This window comes from Rattus norvegicus, chromosome 7, assembly GCF_021556685.1.
Source record: "Rattus norvegicus strain SHRSP/BbbUtx chromosome 7, alternate assembly SHRSP_T2T, whole genome shotgun sequence".
Taxonomy (NCBI): Eukaryota; Metazoa; Chordata; class Mammalia; order Rodentia; family Muridae; genus Rattus; species Rattus norvegicus.
This window is the reverse complement of record NC_141540.1, coordinates 93,436,386-93,458,643: the sequence shown is the minus strand read 5'-3', so window position 1 is coordinate 93,458,643 and position 22,258 is coordinate 93,436,386. Positions and strand designations below refer to the sequence as shown.

General features: G+C 39.2%; 1 long non-coding RNA gene across 1 annotated transcript; it reads left to right on the top strand.

Moving 5' to 3' along the window:
* The first annotated feature begins 14,852 nt into the window (after positions 1–14,852).
* Positions 14,853–21,598, top strand: LOC120093651 (uncharacterized). The gene is made up of 4 exons (XR_015624811.1): positions 14,853–15,112; positions 20,116–20,265; positions 20,621–20,791; positions 21,267–21,598. It is a non-coding gene; the product is annotated as an uncharacterized LOC120093651 (long non-coding RNA).
* Positions 21,599–22,258: the final 660 nt, after the last annotated feature.

Below are 22,258 nucleotides of genomic sequence, written 5' to 3'. Positions count from 1 at the left end.
ACAAAAGCAAAAACTGCAAACCATGGAGTCTTCATGACCTAGAGCCTTATCTCTATCCTTTCAGCCCAGTAGAGGAGAGAGGAAGCTTTCAGGCAGGTGTGAGTGTTTACCCCATGTCTCCCTTGTTGTCCGACTGCCTTAAATCTACTCTGAAGACTCTAAGGTCAAGTAAGGTTTTCATAGCCCCGTTGAAGTACAGAAAATGAAAAAAAAAATACATTCTTCATGTTGAACCAGCCGCCAGGTAATTCTCATTACCGCTAAGATACTGGGACAGTTTGCACTGAGCCTCCAGAATGGAATTAGTCTCCACAGCTAGAAAATCCAAATGTTCTTTATGTTCAGAACGGGAGAAATGCCACCCATTTTTTAATCCCCAGAGACAAGTTATAGCACAGAGTAGGCAAAGTACAAAGATCAGCACTTGGTACAGTATTTCATTTTAGCACATCATTAGAGTGATTAAAAGTCTCTCCCTACTTGAAGTCCTCCTGTGCTCAATCTCAGTCAACATTGCCTCACTTCTAATGTTACCCTGAACACTGAAGTCAAGCAGTTTAATCTCCATTCGTTGTCCTTCCTGTGTCCTAGAGCAGAGCTTCTCTCCTCTTCTCTCCTCTAAAGCTTTCCTTTCATCACCAACACTGCGAGAAGTCAATGCTACTCTGGTGCTTTGTTTGACTCCTTATAAAGTAGTAAAGAAAAATAGGGCAGAAGCAAGATGAGGGACTGGCTGAGTGATTTCCTTCATGTCATTAAGACTGAAAATAATTCTTCCTGGGAACAACTGGAGCAGTTCTCTCGTGACATCAATGCCCTGGACTCCTCTAGTCTTTCTGTTGCTCTTTGATTAATACTTGACTTTCACTTGAAGAGTTGCCTCATGGTTAAAAACTGTCCAATGTGATGCCGTCCATTGTGGCTGCATTCCTGGAAGCAAAGAGTCTGAAAGGGGGAAAAATGGAAAGGGCATCTTCCACTGTAGCTAACCATATTTTAGAATTTCTAAACCTAAAACTGTTTTCTTATATTTCTTGGGTCATGATTTCTTTTTCTATTTTGTTGGTCACTTGCACTTATCTACAAAGGAAGTCAAGGGACAGACGTTGAATCTTAGGGAAACATTGCTCTGAAAGGAAGAAAGAAGCAAGGAAAGGGAAAAAATAGGAAAAGAAATGGAATGGAATGAGTAGCCATGGATTTGAGAAACTGGCCAAGGCACTGCTCAGTTACTGTGCATTACCTGTCTTCAAATGTTTCCCTGTTAGGGTGCTGTGGAGAGAACAGTAAGGAAAGGAGCTGAAACTTTGCAAATCAGATTTATGTGACTTCAGATTCTACCTCAACTACAAATAAGCTCTTTGGTCTGGCTCAAAAATATTTAAAATTTCTAAAGTCCACTCTCTCTGGCTTTATTCCTTTTCTATGGCTATGAAGAAACTGCATATAACATATATGGCAACATGTAGGAAAAAGAGGCTTGCATATAGTTTTAGAAGGTGGGCCATGGTGGAGAATAGGCAGGCAGGCATGACACTCAAGAGATCTTACACCCAATCCACAAGTAGTAGAAAAAAAGTACTAAGTGGGAATAACATGGGCTTTTGAAACCTTTAGCACATCCCGACTGATGCACCTCTTCCACTGAGTCGCCCCCTAATCCTTTACAAGCAATTCCACCAACCAAGCACCAAGTATTCAGATATACGAACCTATAGGACTCATTATTATTCGAATCAGCACATTTTTCACATGAAAAATAGAAATGAATGCACTGATTGGGAGTCTCTGTGAACTGAAGAGCTCTAAAGGGGAATGGTGGGGATGTGGCAAATGAGTTCCTGATCATTTGTAACTTTGCTGATACTATGCCTTTGTTCTCCTTGAGGCTACATGTCTATGTCTTCTGACTCCTACAGGCACCTTAAAATTTTTATTTTATATTTATATTTTTGCATGTGTGTACACATGCCTTTAAAAAGCCTAGAAGACAGACCTGAAGTTCTCTGCCACCACTTCGGGTCTAGACATCAAACCTAATTCCTCTGCATGAACCATGGCGTCTCCAGCTCCTTCTGCAGACATCTTTCCCCCCACCCCTGCCTACCAAGTGAGTATTGATGTGCTTTGTTCTCTTCTTGGTCTCCTGATTTCCTAGTGTTGTTTTTCATTGATTTCTCCACTTTAATGAGCACTCACATGTTGACCCTAAGCTCAGATTCCCTTTTCCGTTTTAAACTCTATTTCTGGAGATTCCAACACATAGTGAATAGTATTCCTTCTAAAAGAATCTTCCCCAAATCTCAGAATGGACCCATTTGCAATAAGAAATGTTCAAAGCAAAAATGTTTGCATTTTTGCTTTTGTATGTCAATGTTTTACCTGCCTCTTTCTCTCTCTCTCTCTCTCTCTCTCTCTCTCTCTCTCTCTCTCTCTCTCTGTGTGTGTGTGTGTGTGTGTGTGTGTGTGTGTGTGTGTGTGTGTGTATGTGTCCCACATGCCTCAATGCCCTTAGTGGACAGAAGAGGGCACTGCATTCTCTGCAACTAGAATTAACAATCAGTAGTGGGCCAACATACTTGTCCTGGGAAACAAACTGAGGTCTTCCCCAAGAGTAGCAATCAAGTACTCTTAACTGCCAAGTCATCTCTCTTTCCATGGAATAAGGATCTTGAGAAGATATTGTTCTGGATTACAATGAGTCTTAAACACAAGGTCAGGTTTATTATAAGAGAGTTTTAAAAAGAGTCATTATGTACAGTCTTAGGGAAAGAAGTCATGTGAACACAGAGCCACAGACTGAACTTATGTGCTCACAAATCAAGACATCTCAGGGACTGTCAGTGACCACTGAAACTAGTATTGTTATATATGAATAAGAGACAGACAAGGCAAAATTCTCCTTAGAATCTCAGGAGGACGTGAACCCTGATTTCCTGGATTTAATACTCTGCGAGAGACTTGTCAGTTCAAGAGAACTAAATGGCAGGTGGAGTAGACGTCATCAGTTGAGTCTCTATAGTCTGGACGTGAGTGGCATCTGGTGCATCTGGCTACACCACTCTGGCTCCTGGCTGCAGTTCTCTGAGTAACTTTAGCAGTTCTATCATTTCAGACAGAGCTCTGGGCTTTTGGATTTTTATGTCTTTTCAATTTCATTCTTTTCTTTCTTGTAAAAGTGTTAAGATCCTTCAGGGCAAAGAACAAAGTTCTCATATCCAACTGTTTGGTTTATGAATTATTTGTTGTAAAAGAACAGGAAGTTTTTTTTTCCTCAATAACCACACAAATCATCAGTAAACTATGGGGTAGAGGTTGCAAGATAAAAGTACATCAATAAAACAGGAGAAAAAAATGATGTACGGTTCATACTAATGCCTTTGGGCTAGCAAGTGATAATTGCCTTTAAAGGAATTGTGGCCATGCTGTTGTATGTGAGTAAATTCCATGTTTGACTGTCCCCTAGGTTAATTTAAATCTTTCTGCAAATCTAGTTCACATGTTACATCCAAGAATCTCAGGATCCACAGAGAATCCTATTTATTCTAAGAGATGCTGAAGTGATGACGCACCCCGTGGTCTGACAGACTCACTCATAAATAACTAATGAAGAGAAAGAATGCAGAAAGGCTATTCTGTGTGAACTGATTAACTTTTTATTTACAGAACACTGAACTATGTGTCAGGCAATATGTGTCAAAAAGTTCTTCCGAGGCGAATGATGCTCATCATCTTTACGTAGCTACTATTTATAGGAATGTTGTTCTAAATATGACAAACCAATAAATTTATTAATTCTAAGAAGCTTTTTGATATATGAATCATTATTGCGCCCTTTCCAAGATGTTCAAGATCATGCTGTGAACAACAAGTGGAACTAGAATTTGACCCAAATGTCTTAGCTCTGGAATTTGTCCTCTTCATCACTGTGGTCTATAACCTAGGTGGGCAGGCATAGCGTTGGTATTTATGAGGCTTAGGAAATTACTTAGGCAATTTAGGAGAATATTTCTATATTTTAAAAATGGTGTAGGCTTTTCCAAGCATGAACCAAAACTGAGAGCCACAATAGACTAAAATATTAGGCCACATGAGAAATAAAAGCCTTTGGGTTGTTGAAGTGGAACACAGAAATAAAATGCAAAAGTACAGCTGTGATGTGGAGAAAGGTATTTGCCCTAAAAGCCTGACACACAAAGGTTAATGGTATCAAAAACAGCCACATAAATAAACCCTGTAATCAATAAACAGAAAAGAATAAACAAAAACACAGAAAATGCTTTATGGAAAGGCACATCATGAGGGGGAGGAAAAAAATTTCACAAAGGTCACTAAGCCACATGAAAACACTTAATATCCAGCACTATGTAATCAAAGCATGTAATAAACCAAAGCATTGCAATTGGAAACATTGAGATATAGTGACTATGTGACTGACAGCTATTCGAAAGGGTTATGGATGTTAAAATTGCACATGGCCTGAATACACATGTGTATTTCACTTGAATTACCCTAGATCCCTAGAACAAAGGAAACTCAAGACGGATGATCAAAATGTGAATGCTTCACTCCTTCTTTAAATGAGGAAAAAGAATACCCTTGGCAGGGAAGGGAGAGGCAAAGATTAAAACAGAGACTGAAGGAACACCCATTCAGAGCCTGCCCCACAGGTGGCCCATACATATACAGCCACCCAATTAGACAAGATGGATGAAGCAAAGAAGTGCAGACCGACAGGAGCCGGATGTAGATCGCTCCTGAGAGACACAGCCAGAATACAGCAAATACAGAGGTGAATGCCAGCAGCAAACCACTGAACTGAGAATAGGTCCCCCGTTGAAGGAATCAGAGAAAGAACTGGAAGAGCTTGAAGGTGCTCGAGACCCCAAAAGTACAACAATGTCAAGCAACCAGAGCTTCCAGGGACTAAGCCACTACCTAAAGACTATACATGGACTGACCCTGGACTCTGTCCCCATAGGTAGCAATGAATATCCTAGTAAGAGCACCAGTGGAAGGGGAAGCCCTGGGTCCTGCTAAGACTGAACCCCCAGTGAACTAGACTATGCGGGGAGGGTGGCAATGGGGGGAGGTTTGGGAGGGGAACACCCATAAGGAAGGGGAGGGGGGAGGGTGATGTTTGTCCGGAAACCGGGAAAGGGAATAACACTTGAAATGTATATAAGAAATACTCAAGTTAATAAAAAAAAAAATACAAGCACTCAAAATACATTGAAGTATAAGAGAATTCAAAATTATCCACAAGGCTTCATTGGTAACCTTTGCAAGGAGTTTGAAAACTAGATATTTTTCCCAAATAAACAAGAAAAAATAGCAAAAAAAAAAAAATAAAAAAATAAAAAAAAAATAAAAAAAAAAAAGAAATACAGGGGAACACAGGTAAACAAGTAGAAGCCCTTAAAAAGAAACACAAAAATCCCTTAAATAATTACAGGAACACAACCAAATGGTTGAAAGAATTGAGCAAAACCATCCAGAATCTAAAACTACAAAGAGAAATAGTAAAGAAATCACAAAGAGAGAGAACCCTGGAGATAGAAAACCTAGGAAAGAGATCAAGAGTCATGGATGCAAGTATCAGCAACAGAATAAAAGAGATAGACGAGAGAATCTCAGGGACTGAAGATACCATAGAAAACATTGACAATATAGTCAAAGAAAATGCAAAATGCAAAAACCTCCAAATGCAAAGCATCCAGGAAATCCAGGATGTAATGAGAAGACCAAACCTAAGGATAATAGGTATAAAAGAGAGTGAAGATTTCCAACTTAAAGGGCCAGTAAATATCTTCAACAAAATTATAGAAGAAAACTTCCCTAACCTAAAGAAAGAGATGCCCATAAACATAAAAGAAGATTACAGAACTCCAAATAGATTGGGTCAGAAAAGAAATTCATCCCATCACATAATAGTCAAAACACAAGACACACAAAACAAAGAAAGAATATTAAAAGCAGTAAGGGGAAAAAAGTAAAGTAACATATGAAAGAAGACCTATCTGAATTACACCAGACATCTCACCAGAGACTATGAAATCTAGCAGTTCCTGGGCAGATGTCATACAGAGCCTTAGAGAGTACAAATGCCAGTTCAGGCTACTATACCCAGCAAAACTCTCAATTAACATAGATGGAAAAACAAGATATTCCATGACAAAACCAAATTGAAACAATATCTTTCCACAAATTCAGCCCTACAAAGGGCAATAGATGAAAAACTCCAACATAAGGAGGGAAAGTACACCCTACAAAAAGCAAGAAAGTATTCTTCTTTCAACTAACCAAAAAGAAGATAGCTACAAAAACGTAATTCCATCTCTAACAACAAAAAATAACAGGAAACAACAATCACTATTCCTTAACATCAATGGACTCAATTTCCCAAGAAAAAGGTATAGACTGACAGACTGGATACACAAAGAGGACACAGAATTTTGCTGCATACAGAAAACATGCCTCGGTGAAAAAGACAGACACTACTTCAGAGGAAAAGGCTGGAAAAATATTTTCCAAGCAAATAGTCTTTAGAAACAAGCTGGAGTAACCAATCTAATATCAAATAAAGTCGACTTTCAACCAAAAGTTATTGAAAAAGATAAGGAAGGACACTTCATATTCATCAAAGGAAAAATCTACCAAGATGAACTCTCAATTCTGAATATCTATGCTCCAAATGCAAGGGCACCCACCTTCATAAAAGAAACTTTACTAAAGCTCAAAGCAAGCATTGCACCTCACACAATAATAGTGGGAAACTTCAACACCCCAGTCATCAATGGACAGATCATAGAAACAGAAACTCAACAGAGACACAGTGAAACTAACAGAATTTATGAACCAAATGGGTTTAACAGATATCTATAGAACATTTCATTCAAAAGCAAAAGAATATACCTTCTTATCTGAACCTTATGGTACCTTCTCCAAAATTGACCATATAATTGGTCACAAAACAGGCCTCAACAGATACAAGAAGATTGAAATAGTCCCATGTATCCTATCAGAATACCATGAACTAAGGCTGGTCTTCTATAACAACAAAAACAACAGAAAGCCCACATACATATGAAAGCTGAACAATGCTTCACTCAATGATAACTTGGTCAAGGAAGAAGTAAAGAAAGAAATTAAAGACATTTTTTTAGAATTAAATGAAAATGACCAAACTTATGGGATACAATGAAAGCAGTGCTAAGAGAAAACCTCATTGCTCTGAGTGACTTCAACAAAGAAACTGGAGAGAGCATACACTAACAATTTGACAGCACACCTTAAAGCTCTAGAAAACAAACAAACAAACAAACAAACAAACAAAACAAATCTCCCAAGAGAAGTAGAGGGCAGGAAATAATCAAACTCAGGGCTAAAACCAACCGAGTAGAAAGAAAAAGAACTATGCAAAGAATCAATAAAACCAGGAGCTGGTTCTTTGAGAAAATCAACAAGATAGATAAACCCTTAGCCCGACTAACCAGAGGGCACAGAGAGTGTATCCAATGACACCCTTCACAATAGTCATAGATAATATAAAATGCCTTGGTTTGACTCTTAACAAGCAAGTAAAAGATCCATGTGACAAGAACTTTAGTCTCTGAGGAAAGAAATCAAAGAAGACCTCAGAAGATGGAAAGAGTTTTCATGCTCATGGATTGGCAGAATTAGTATAGAAAAAATGGCTATCTTGCCCAAAGCAATCTACAGATTCAATGCAATCCCTATCAAAATTCCAACCAATTCTTCATAGAGTTAGAAAGAGTAATTTGCAAATTCATTTGGAACAACATTAAATCCAGGATAGCAAAAAATATTCACAACAGTAAAAGAACTTTAAGGGGAGTCACCATCCCTTACCTCAAACTGTATTACAGAGCAATCATGATTTAAAAAAGAACAAACTACATGGTATGAGTATAGAGACAGGGAGGTAGATTGATGGAATAGAACTGAAGACCCAGAAATGAACCCACACATATGTGGTCACTTGATCTTTGACAAAGGAGCTAAAACTATCCAGTGGGGAGGGCATTTTCAATAAATGGTGCTGGTTCAACTGGAGGTCATCATGTAGAAGAATGTAGATCCATTCTTATCTCCTTGTACAAAGCTCAAGTCCAAGTGGATCAAGGACCTCCACTTCAAACCAGATATACTAAAAATAATAGAAGAAAAAGTGGGGGAAGAGTCTCAAACACATAGGCACAGGGGAATATTTGCTGAACAGAACACTAATGGCTTATGCTCTAAGATCAAGAATTGACAAATGGGACTTCATAAAACTGCAAAGCTTCTGTAAGGCAAAAGACACTATCAATAGGACAAAATGGTAACAGATTGGAAAAATATCTTTACCAATCCTTCATCTGATAGAGGGATAATATCTAATATATACCAAGAACTCAAGAAGTTAGATGCCAGAGAATCAAATAATCCTATTTAAAAATGGGGCACAGAGCTAAACAAAGAATTCTCAACTGAGAAATATCAAACAGCTTGGCCAAGAAGTACCTAAAGAAAATTTTCAACATCCTTAGTCATTAGAGAAATACAAATCAAAACAACCTTGAAATTCTACCTTACACCAATCAAAATGACTAAGATCAAAGACTCAGATGACAGCAGGTGCTGACGAGGATGTGGAGAAAGACAAACACTCCTCCATTGTTGGTGGGATTGCAAGCTGGTACAACCACTCTGGAAATTAGTCTGGTGGTTCCTCAGAAAATTAGGCATAGTGCTACCTGAGGACCCACCTATACCACTTCTGGGCATATACCTAAATGGTGCTCCAAAATATAACAAGGACACATGCTTCACTATGTTCATAGCAGTCTTAATTATAATATCCAGAATCTGGAAAGAACCCATATCCTTCAACAGAGGAATGGATACATAAATGTGGTACATCTACACAATGGAGTACTACTCAGTAACAAAAACAATGACTTCATGAAATTCTTAGGTAAATGTTTGGAACTAGAAAACATCATCCTGAGTGAGGTAACCCAGAAGCCAAAGGACATACATGGTGTGCATTCACTAAGCCTGGAGTACCAAAGATACAATTCACAGACCATATGAAGCTCAAGAAGGAAGACCAAAGTGTGGATGCTTCATTCCTTCTTAGAAAGGGAAACAAAATACTCATTGGAGGAAATACAGGGAAAAACAGTGGAACATTGAGTGAAGGAAAGGCCATCCAGAGACTGCCCCACCTGGGGATCCATCCCATATGCAGCCATCAAACCCAATCACTATTGCTGATGTCAAGAAGTGCTTGCTGACAGGAGCCTGATATAGATATCTCCTGATAGGCTCTGCCAGTGTCTTACTGATACAGATAAGGATGCTTGCAGCTAAAGATTGGACTGAGCACCAAGACCCCAATGGAGGAGTTAGACAAAGGACTGAAGAAGCTGAATGGGTTTGCAACCCCATAGGAAGAACAACAATATCAACCAGCTCCCCCAAAGTTCCTGGGGACTAAACCACCAAGCAAAGGGTACACATGGGAGGAACCTTGGCTTCAACTGCATATATAGCAGAGGATGCCTGGAATCAATAGGAGAAGCCCTTGGTCCTGTGAAGGCTTGTTTCCCCAGTGGAGGGGAATGCCAGGGTGGTGAGGTGGAAGTGGGTGGGTATGAGTGGGGCATTCTCGTAGATACAGGGTGAGGGGTATGGGAGATGGGGAGAACAGGGAAAGGGATAACATTTGAAATGTAAACACATAAAATATCCAATAAAAATGCAAAAAGAGATAGTAACATGACAAAAAGAAAGAAAGAGAGAAAGAAAGGAAGGAAGGAAGGAAGGAAGGAAGAAAGAGAGAAAGGAAGAAAGAAAGAAAGAAAGAAAGAAAGAAAGAAAGAAAGAGAGAAGGAAAGAAAGAAAGAAAAGAAACCAGAAATTTCCACTTCAGACATGATTATGTCATGGCTGATGATATAAGCAGACTTTATCTGTAGTACTTTCTCTGTTTAAAAGTCTGTTTTTATTCTACTTTATTTTTGATACTATGACTAATAACCATGATACCCTTTCAGGGTGTATTTATTTGCTGTACCAGACAGAGGACTTTTTTGACAGTGAGGAAAAAATCTATCTTCTTGAGGCAAGATAAACTTGAGTGTATTACAGAAATGAACTTAGCATCAGATCTGGAAGGGTGTGATGGGAGCCCTCTGGTTGCCCTCTTTTATTTTTCAAGATTTTTTTTGAGATAATAAAATAATTACAGCGTTTCTTCTTTCCTGCCTCCATCCTCTCATATCCCACGCCTTGCTATTTCAATTTCATGATTTGTTAATTCATTAATTGTAAATACATAATACATACACACACACATTCCTAAGTATGTAAGTATTTAGGTTTTTTATCTGTTTGATTGGGTAATCCTAGATGCCTATGTCACGTACAAATCTTTCACCTTCATTTTTGTTCTCCTCAAATCACTGCAGTAGATTATGAGAGAGAAAGAATCATGCTCTTAAACGCCTTAGGGAAAAAGATACTTGGATCACTCTGTTCACTGTTCTTTGGCCAAAACTAATCATGAGACTAACCCTACTGCTAAAGCATAAGAAATGTGGGAGAAGGGAATATATTCTGCTAACAAATTCTAGACCTTTTCCATGTCTTTCTTTCCTTTAATTATTTTTTTTAATTTAGTGTAATTATGTGTATATGTATTTGTGTCTGGGTGGGGGCTTCTGTACTTGAGTGGAGTACTGTCAGAAGTCAGATGGTGCTGGGACTTCTACAGTTCCCTTACAGTTGACTGTGAGGGGCCTGACTTTGGTGCTGGGGACTGAACCAAGGTCCTCTGGAAGAGGGATACATTATCTAAACCAGAGGGTGGTATCTATAATCTGGGTTCTTTCTTTTCTTTTGTAACCTACCGTAACCCCAGCACAGCTTTCAATGAACCCATGAACCATTCACTGCCATGAGGCACACCCACTACATGACTTGGATAACACAAGAGTAAATGTGACCCTTCCATTTATGTTGAGAAAGGAGGAAAATTTCTTTTAAGAGTTGCACAGATGTTATGTTGTTCTAATTTTCCATCAGTACCATATGCTGGCTAGTTTTCTGTCAAATTGACATAAGTCAATCTCAATCAAGGAAGGAAGATTGAGAAAATGCCTCTGTAAGATCCAGTTGTAAGGCATTCTCATAAGTAGTGATTGATGGGGGAGAGCCCAGCCCAGGTGGGTGGTGCCAATACTGGGCTGATGGTCCTGGGTTCTATAAGAAAGCATTCTAAGCAAGCCATAATGATCAGTTCAGTAAGAAGGATCCTCTCATGACCCTTTCATCAGCTCCTGCCTCTAAGTTCTTGCTCTTACTGCTTGTGAAAATAAACTGTTATATGGCTCTATGGATGAAATAAACCTTTCCCTTCTCTAGTTACTTTTGGTCATGATGTTTCCCCACAGAATTGAAACCCTAAGACAATTACTAAGGATGTTTGTTTTCTGTGCCTTCACAGATTAAAATAATTGAGACTCAAAAACATCTAAGTAACTCAACCACATTCACATGGCTATATGACCAGTCTGCTTTGTATGTTTCATGTGTCTGCATTTTACATCATGGTTCTTGTTAGTGTCCAGCCTGTCAATCACAAAGATTGGCTTGATTTGAGGTTAGATGAACACATGGCTTTTTCTAATGTTTTTTTAAAGTTAGCTGTTTTGCTTACTTGGGCATCTGTATTGCAGCTTCCTCATCTGAAATAGTATCCTGAGACAATTAAGTAGAATGTAAGATTTTGTTGAGTGCTTGGCACAGAAATTCCTCAGAGTGCCATGCTGGCATCACTGTAGCTCATTGCAATCTAAGGTGCATTGGCAAAGGCGTGTCTATTCATAATTCAGTGAACCTTGTGAGATGGCTTCCTCTTTTGTTCCTCACAGCCAGGTTCAGGATGCCATTGAATAAGATATTGTTCAGCCCTTACATCCAAGTAAAAATTTTCTAATGGTCTTTAAAGACTTTTAAAAATAAATTGGGGTAGGGAGGATGGGGGTAGCTAGAGAGATGGCTCAGTGGCTAAGAACACTTTCTGCTCTTCCTGAGGACCCATCACCCACACCACGTCTTGCAAGTATGTGTGATTCCAACTCCAGAGGACCATCACCTTCTTCTGGCCCCTGCAGGCTCCTGGCATGCACATTATATATTGTAGGTTAACTTTCACACATATAATATAAATAAAATAAATCTTTAAAAATAGATAAATAAGGGCTGGGGTGATGACATAGTCAACAATGTAGCTTGACTTACAAGCACAAAGACTTGAGTGTTCCTCAGAACCCACATCAAAAGGCCAGTGTGGTGGCTCATTTAAAAAATCTCAGTTTTGGGGCTGGGGATTTAGCTCAGTGGTAGAGTGCTTGCCTAGCAAGCACAAGGCCCTGGGTTTAGTCCCCAGCTCCGAAAAAAAGAAAAAAAATCTCAGTTTTAAGGAGGCAGAGACATGCATGTCCCTAAGGCTGAACAACCAGCTAGCCTAGCCTATGTGGAAACCATCTAGGTAAGGAGAGATGGTATCTTTAAAGAAAATAGTAGGTGGATAGTACTCAAGTAATAACATCTGAGGTTATGATTTAGCCTCCATGTATATGGGCATGGGTGTACCCTCACCCCTCGATGTGAACTTGCACACACAAAAACATGCATACATATGCAAAAATAGTAACTCAATTTTTTTACTGCACTATTTACTTTATCATGCATTAGCTTTTATGGATTTCTAGTTAATGTAAAATTCATGCATACCTTTGTCATTTTAAATAAGCTAAGGAGACATGTTAGAAAACATGGAAAATTTGTACCACAAGCAACATGGCAGGGATGGTTCTTACTAAACATGGCAAGTTCAGGAACATTCTTTTAACAATAACACATTGACCTCATTTTTGACAATATCTGCCCCACCTCTGACCTACTTTCTGACTGGACTTCCAACACAAGCCAACAACAGAAACCCAGCCAATTAGCATCCCTACTGAAATTCTCTATTCATGGGCCCTATCCTTGTTCCTGTGAGCCTCTCCTATTTTCACATGGTTCTTCTTAAGCTTCCATATTTTAGTATCACCGGTTTGTCTTTGCAAATATTATCTCTTTAGCATCCACTCCTCTTCATTGTGCCCACCTACAGACATCTCAAATGTCACTAAACATTTCCTTCTTTCTCTTGGAGCTGAACATTTATGGAAGGAAAACAAACCTGACAGTGACTCCTGTCACTTGAAAATCAGGATGCATATCCCATGTGGGTGGTCAGCATTGCTGTTCATTTTATGTAACATGTCTTGCTTTTCTAACTCTCCCAGAGGATCACTTCTCCTCTCACTTCAAATCCTCATACCCATTCTCTCTGTCATTATACTGTCAGCCAGTGACCTTGGTTCACACATCAATGAAATACAGTTACATCAAGGGAGTGCTGTTTTCATCCCAGAATCTACAGTGTTGACTGCACCTACACAGATATCCTCTGCCTTAATCTTCTTTCTCCTACTGGAGCACCTCCTTTTCTTTATGAACCAGACTTCTGATGTACTATGTCTCCTCCTTTCTGTAGACTTTTAGGGACTAACATATCTGAATCTTCACATGTTGTCTCTGTTTTTCAGTACCTTCTTGTTTCCTCAATTATCACTCAAACATTTTCTATTGCTATATTTGCTTTTAATTATATACATTATACATAGTTGGAAAATGCTGTTGGTTCCTGAATGTGCCAGATGTTGAGGAATCAGATGGGCTGTTTCTGATTTTTGAACCCAAAAGATTTACCGGCACCTCTGTCAAATCCTTTTCTGTTTGATACATATGGAATCATCACTACTTTCCTGCTGAAACCTCAATGGTCCCTTCAAAGTCATGACTCTAATGACCTAAATCCATTCACTGAACCCCCAAGGAGGTTGCATTTGGACTGTAACTTGTGAAGATTAATCCCCATTGCCAACTTGACTGATTTCTAATCACCTTGTAGACCGGTGAGGCTTGCCTGAACTGCTTCTGTGACAGAATTTCCAAAGAGGATTACCTCTGGTATAAAGTCCCACTATCAGTGTGGGTAGCCCATTCCATGGGTTGGAAGTGGGGGTTTCAGGAAAAAGGGGGTAAATAGGAAAGTGGGGTGGAAACCTGAGTCCCAGCATTCTTCTTGTGCCTCCTTCCTGTCCCAAAGGACATGAACTGAACTGGTACCAATGTGTATCTTGCCACTGGGAACAGAATGTACTGAAAATGTTAGCAAAATGACCCCTTCCTCTTTGAAGTTGTGTCTGCTCAGATTTTTAGAACAGCGACAATAAATAGTAACCAATACAAGCCTGAGAGAACTCAGGTGGAATGAGTAGGGTGGGCATTCTAGAAATAGAAGAGAGGCTTCTGAGTGGGATCAAAACAGTGCCACGGTGAGCTCAGTGTACATAGATTTGGAAATAGTCTCACTTGGCTCAAACTTGGTGTGTAAAGAACAAAGGAACAGGAGACAGACTATACTCAGAAAAAAAAAAAGACACTGTACATAAATCCCGGAGCAGACAAGGATCCACTCATTTTCACTTAAAAGCTACTTACTCCTTTATACATGCGGATTTTAAATTTATTTAAGGTGGGCATTAAGTTTGCAGTTAGAGAATAGCTCATTTATGCTAACAACCTTGAGGCTGTAAGGATTCTGTTTATTACATTAGAAGCCACACAGTGTTCTACATTCTAAATGCTCTGTTTGAGATTCGACATTGTGACTCTTGCTAACTCTCTGAATATGAAGTAGGCTATATGCAAATGTATTTGTTCATAATGAGCTTTGAGCATCCCTCCTCCTCTCTGAGGATGAAATCAGTATACAGACTTCTTAAGGCACATCGGTAATCTTCCTGAAGCGAACAGGAGATGATTAAGCTCACTCTGCATCATCGTGAGCCTGTTGAAAGACATTTTCCTCATGAAGTTCTGCTTCACTCTAAAATAACGCAGCAATTGAATTTGGAACCATTTCAGGATGAAGTTCAAAGAAGATATCAATCTTTTTGGGTGCTATTTACCATGTAATAATAAGGTGATTGCTACTGTATTATAACTATATTAGTTTCATAGATGCTTTCACCACAAATGAGCATCTTTCAAAAATTCATTCTCCCGTCTTGTTTTCTTAATCAGACTGCCTTCTGCAGCTGCATTACAGCACTACTCATTTCAAAAAACTGTTCTAAATCAGATATTGTCCTTTACTTAGGGTCACAGAGTTACAGCGGGTTATAGTATATTTGGTGTCACATAACCCTGGTCACTGTGTATGAATAATTACATGAATAGAAAAAGAACATATAACAAACATTCATATGTTTGAAAGGAATTAGCGTAAATCATGTCTTACTTTAAATTAAAGCACACCACTGAATGGGATAAAGCCAGCTGAAACCTAATGTTCTGTTTGTCTTTTGCAGGAAATGGCGATGATTATTACCTTTGCCAATGTTGTTTATTTTTTTATTTGGATGGAATTGTATCTCTTTTGGGTGAAGTGATTCACTCTGTATGCTGTGCTGACTCTCAAATCAAGGGGAAGGATTCCAGAGCAATTAATAATTCATGAACTTTAAAGGGCTTTCTAGAGATGCTCCTTTAAGACAACACTGCAGACATACTCTATCTTTAATCAGGTCTACTTTTAGGAGCTCAGGGAATTTTGAATTCTTACAAAACCTCTACAATAGACAAATTGAGAAATGAAGCATATGGAGATTCATTCATTGCAGACAAAGCTGTTTCTGTTGTTACTTAAATCCAAGTAAGAAGGGATTGACAAGATAAAGTGGAAGACAAAGTTGGACCACCTTTTAGAAACCTTAAATTCGCTGCCAACAACAATACTGCATCTAAATGACTCGCCCTGCAGGCGTTTCAGATTCCAACCTCTATAATAATATTTACTTTCAATTTTTGTTGTTGAACTAGATTGTCAAAGAATTCAGACATTTTGTTACAAGGCAGCCAATGGATAATTGTACAAGGAGTAAATTGAGACAGAAAGGTTTAAATATATTTATTTTCTTATTAATGTACAGACTCATGAACACCTCTCTCACCTGAGTTATACAGAACAAATAACTTTAAACTAGTGATAATATTTTAACTAAAGAAAGTAACTGCTTTGCTGGTCATTCTCACCTGCTACTTCATTTTCTCAAAAGAAAACAAAAATCATCTATTTGTTTAAAGTTTACCACTCCCAGTTAAACAGTATGTGTCAGGAAAACATGAGAGATACATGAGATGCATAATAGCCCACGAGGGACGGTGTAGCAAGTGACACCTGAGAGAGAGAGAAAAGAGAACAGATCTTCATAATTTGATCTTGATTATTTTAGCATTCTGGAAACTATGGAAAGAGTTTGGCATAACAATAAAAAATTCACATTTTTCAAGTGTCTAAAAGTACCAGGCATCATGCTTAAGCTGTCTTGCTCACATAGTCTTTCTCTGGGAGAGTGTTGTCACTGTTCTCACAGAAGAGCAATTGGGTTTTCTGAGAAGTTTGCACACATCCAAATTTTCTGACTGAGCACAGAAAATGGGTATGACAACTAGGGATGGGTGATTCCTAGGAGGCAATTTGATTATTTTTCCATAGATATGAATGCTGTGCAATCTAAAACTACAACTGGAGACCGTCCTATATTAAGAAAAATAAATCAGAATCTGAAGGCAAATATCACATTTTCTCTTACATGTAGGATCTAGATTACAGATTTTTAAGTGTGTGTTGGGGGAGCGGGTTAAAAGGAGGTGCAGTAGAGCTGAGTGCCTAGTACCCAAGCATGAGGACTGCAGTTCAGAGCCACAACACGGAGTAAGCAAGCTTGGGTGCTGTCCTGTATACCTAACTCCTGTGCCTGGCAAAGGGCAGAAAGAGAAGACTCTAGATCTGGCTATCCAGCCTCTCTAGCCATAAGGACTAGCTCCTTATGCAGTGAGAGAGAAAAGGGACCTGTGGGGAATGACAACACAGAGCATCTGACATGCTTCCCTACTCTGTGTCCACACATGTGATCACGCTGGAGCACACATGTGCATAGACCACACCCACACACATATTCATTTAGACCTCACACAAAACACAAAATATGAAACAAGAGAAGGGCTGTTTGGAAGAAAGAAGGAAACGATGGCTGAGGGAACATGAGGTCACGGGAGTGAAAATGACCATTCTATATCCATGTATGAAAATGGTATAATGAAACCAGTTATTTTGCATGATTAATATATACCAAGAAAAAGTATAAAAGTGATAGTGAAACCAAGAATAAACCAAATTTTAAAGTACCATGCAATAAATCTAATTTTAAGCAATTCTTTTCCCTGAATGAAAGTAAATTCCCTTAGGGTCTTAGTGGGGAACAATTTTCTTCATCTGAATTAATTGTATTGCAAAATATGAAAAGGGCAAAGTTTTTGGTGTGGAATATTCTTCAATTGAAGCTCTTCTGTACTATGTAGCTAGCTGTATTCAAATTTATGGAAATTTGTGATTTACATTCTCCATGAAATATTTCGTGCTAAGGAGATCAGGTATGTGGACACACATTTGCATACCATGTATACACATGTATATAAATAATGCATATATATTTGTGGACTTCCTGAAGCATCTCAATGTGACTCACAAACACAGGTAAATGTGACCCACTTATTTATAAACAACACGTCTGTTTCTTTTCCAGAACTGCTGAGAGTTTCTACTTTGAAAACCCCTTTTCTCTGTGAGCTAAATCTCTCCAGACAGGCAGAGGAGGATTAGACTGTATTCCTTTGGGTGGCAGCCTAGCAGGGTCAAAGGAAGATAAAGGGATTTTCAAACATGGTTCTGATGGAGAAGGCAGCCATAATGCATAGCTGAGGGGTAGATACCACCTAACCTAGGATACGTTCAGCCCAATCAAATCCCAGTGGAGCTTCTTCTGGGGAAAGCATACTCGCCTTTCAGAGCCTCCTGGTATAAAGCCTGTGCGCTTTCAGAATAGATTTGAATGGTGAATTACTCTGCTTGGAGATGGAAAAGGATTCAGGAAGCCTTTCTTCTCCCACGAGGCAGCATCCCAAATAAACAGTAATGAAATTGACACAGGTAAACTGATTACTCTAAGCATCCTGGGAGTACAGAAGCTCACAGAACCATTGCCTCTGCCTGTTCAGCCCTTTGCAGAAAACTGTGACACTGGGGCTCAAATTCTTAAATCCCAATCAGTGAGTGATTTATTAACCTCTAATATGTTGCTGATCTCTTTGTGTCTCCACATAAAATGGCAAGAAGTGTAGCTTTCTTTAAAAACCAATTGTTCTGAGTTTTCTGTTAAAAGGAAACACATGCGGTGATTACAAAGGCTCCTCCTCCACACAGGGATGTAATCCTTTAGCTGTGCACACAGTAGGAAGAATGTCATTGGGAATTCTGATTTTAATTTTTGAGGCATCTCCACATTGCTTTCTAATGCACCTGTACTGGTCTATATTCCAACAACAAATACCCAAGGGTTACATCTTCTTTAATATTTGCTGTGTTTTGATCTCTTTGGTAATGTGCATTGTATTTTCCAGGTGAAATCTCATTGTGGGTTTAATTTACATCATGCCTGGATGATGAGTAACATCATTACTATCCACACACTGGTTATTTGTGTGTCTGCTTTTGAGAAGTGCCTGGACAACTTATTGAGTTTGATTGTAAAAACTCACAATTCAAGACCTCTACACTATTTCTTTCTGATACTGTGCAACTTTCTGAACTCCACACCTTATATATACCAGAGAAGCATGCTACCCCTGAGCTACATTTTAGGCTTCTTTTTTATTGTTCATTATGACATAAGGTTTCAATAAGTTACCCAGGCTAGCACACTCATGTGAGGTCCAGGCAGCCCTTGAACTAATCATCTTTCTATCAGAGTCTGCAGGGCAGCTTATTCTCTGTAACATAATTTTAGAACTCAGTCAGCATGGACAGTAGTGGACACTGGTGGATGATGGTAGTGGACAGTAGTGGACAATGGTAGACAATGGTAGTGGACAGTGGTGAACAATGGTAGTGGACAGTGGTGGACAGTGGTGGACAATGGTAGTGGAGAGTGGTGGACAACAGTGGACAGTGGTGGACAATAGTGGACAGTAGTGGACAGCGGTGGACAACAGTGGACAGTGGTGGACAATGGTGGACAATCGTGGTGGACAGTAGTGGACAGTGTTGGACAATGGTAGTGGACAGTGGTGAACAGTAGTGGACAGTGGTCAGCAGTGGTGAACAGTAGGGATCAATGGTGGACAGTGGTGGTCAACAGTAGTGCACAACAGTGGAACAGTAGTTTACAATAGTGGATAGTAGTAGACAACAGTAGACAGTAGTGGACAGTAGTGGACAGTGGTTGCAGTGGTAGACAACAGTAGTGGACAGTGGAGTCAATGGTAAACAGTAATGGACAATGGTGGACAACAGTAGTGGACAGTGGTGGGCAGTGTTGGACAATGGTAGTGGACAATGGTGGACAGTCTTGGACAGTGGTCAGCTGTGGTGAACAACAGTAGTGAACAGTGATGGACAGTAGTGGAAAACAGTAGCGGACAACAGTGGATAGTATTGGACAACAGTGGACAGTAGTGGACAACAGTAGTGGACAATAGTGGACAGTGGTGGACAACAGTAGCAGACAACAGTGGACAGTAGTGGACAACAGTGGACAGTAGTGGACAGTTGTTAACACTAAGTTGTTAAATTTATAACATAAGTAATCTATATAATGTGCTTCACATAGTGAATAGTTTAATGTAATATAGGTATTTTATTATATTTATATCATATATCATATTTAAGGTTAATAAATATGACAAGGGTTGCTTAGCAAGCCAGACACTCATTGTATAATCATGTATGTATTTTATTCTTATCTATAGGTTTGACAGAAGGTGCCTCTTTCTTATTTAAACCATATGTTTCTTCCAATACCAGCAACATGACAGCTTTCACATAGTAATTTGATCTGTCCAGTTACTTCCAAATGTTTTATACAGTATCCTACAGAGGATCCCAAGAAAGAAACAGCTCCAAAGACCTGAGGAAGGGACTTAAGGCTCCAGCAGATTCGATCAAGACAAGACCTCTGGTAGAAAGAGCAACTTTCTCACTCACTAACTGTGATGATTTCTTTCTATGCAATTGAGGTAAGACTTTTACTGACTGCATTGTCTTGGGGACTCAAGTGCACATGGGCTTTTAGTCCTTTTATGGTCCTGCATTGTGAGTACTCAGTCAACATATTTTGCAAAATCAAACTTTATGTTTTTCTTCAAATCCTTTTATAGTTCTCCCTCTTCCAGCTTAGCTTGATCCCCTTAATTTTGTCACCCAGCGACTGATGGAGAGATCATAAAAGCCATTTTGAATTATTTATACTCACCTTAGGGCCCTCCAAGAAAACAAACAGCCAGTTGTGTCAGACTTTGCCATGGCGGCTCCTTGTCAACTAGCTGCAACAAAGGCAGTGCTGTGAGTTTGTAAAAGAATCTTCTTTTGTAGTGACTCATCAGCGAAGATGAGAGAGAAGCAACATCAAAAGGCAATGTGAGCTATTTAACCAAGTCAGAAACAAATCCTGGCGTTCCTAAGCCTTCAAAACATGGAATGAAGCAGAGTTGCCAGCTTATAAAAGACTCAACCAAAATGAAAACTAGTCTGGACAATTTCCAGGTAGAAAACAGGTGCTAGCTCCTTCAGTCCAAATTATCTGCTTCTTTGCCTACCCTTGAATTTGCAATAAAGGGCACTTTCCTCTTTTTTTTTTTTGCTTTTGGGTTATTGCAATATTGAATTAATAGTGATAAATACTGATTAATTATAGTGAACTTAACATTGACTGATCAGGGTCACCTTTTGATATTCTGTTTTTAATTTTTAAGATTTATTTTAATTATTTTAAGTGATGTGTGTGTGTGAATGTTTGTCTTTGTGTAGGTGTGTGAATAGCTTTGCACCCCCTTGGAGTTGAGCTCCAGGGTATTATGGGATTTCCTACATGGATGCTGGGAAGTGAACTTGGGACCCGTGCAAAAGCAGTACCCACTCCAATATCTGCTAACTCCCCTCCCCCCATTTTTATTCTTTAAGGCTTTATACATGTATACAATATATCTTTTCCTCTTTCTCTTTTGATTTTTTGAGACAGGGTTTCTCTGTGTATCTGAAGAATCTGAAACTGACCAATCCTGGAATTTGCTCAGTAGACCAGTTTGGCCTCAAACTTAGAGATCCACCCACCTCTGCTTCGCAAGTGCTGGGACTAAAGGTGTGCACCACAGTGGCCTGGCTATACATTTATCCTGATCATATTCATCAGTCATTCTCCATCTCCAACTACTTCCAAAACACCCCTTTTCAAATTGCTCTCCCAAAGTCACAGCCTCATTTTAAAATTACTGAAAGTATGCAGTTAGCCTTCTCATTATCCTATAAATAAATAAAAATGTGAAGTCTTTGACCATAGCCTTGAAAGTCCTACAGGGTTGTGACCCAGTCCCTGTGTTCTGTCACCCAGGGCTTCCCATGCACCCTTTTTCTCTCCCAGCCTATTCTCAAATACCCCAAAATGGGATGTCACAAAAGCCTTTAGTGACATCCTAAGTTTGTTCTCCTAAGTTTGCCTAGAAGCTCTCCCTGAGATTTAGCATATCTGATGCCTTTTGCATTCTACATGGCTGCTTGGAAAGGCATGTATGACTCAATACCCTCACCGAGTGTCCCCTCTACATACATGTTTATGTTGAATCAAGTTCTTCTTTATCACTCTTTTGTAATTAATGAGTTACATCATGTAGGTCTCCACACCAGTACACACTTCACAGCAAAGCTTAATACAAACGTCTAGTACCGAATGCTCAATATAATGTTTGAATGCATAAAGAATATGAAAGACATTTTCAGAGCTTACAGTAGAGGACCAGGGAACAGACTAAATGTGTTCAGGATTACTAATTTAAGCTTCATTCAACTTGTAATGCAGTGCATGGCCTCCATGACCAGAAAACACTTTAATGACATCACACTTCAATAGAAAGACTTCAAATATGAAATCTCAGTATGCCAGTAGGTCACTGGTGAATTCTTTGCTTATATTCAATCCTTTGTTAATGAGTTATACGCAGGCTCTCTCGTGGATTA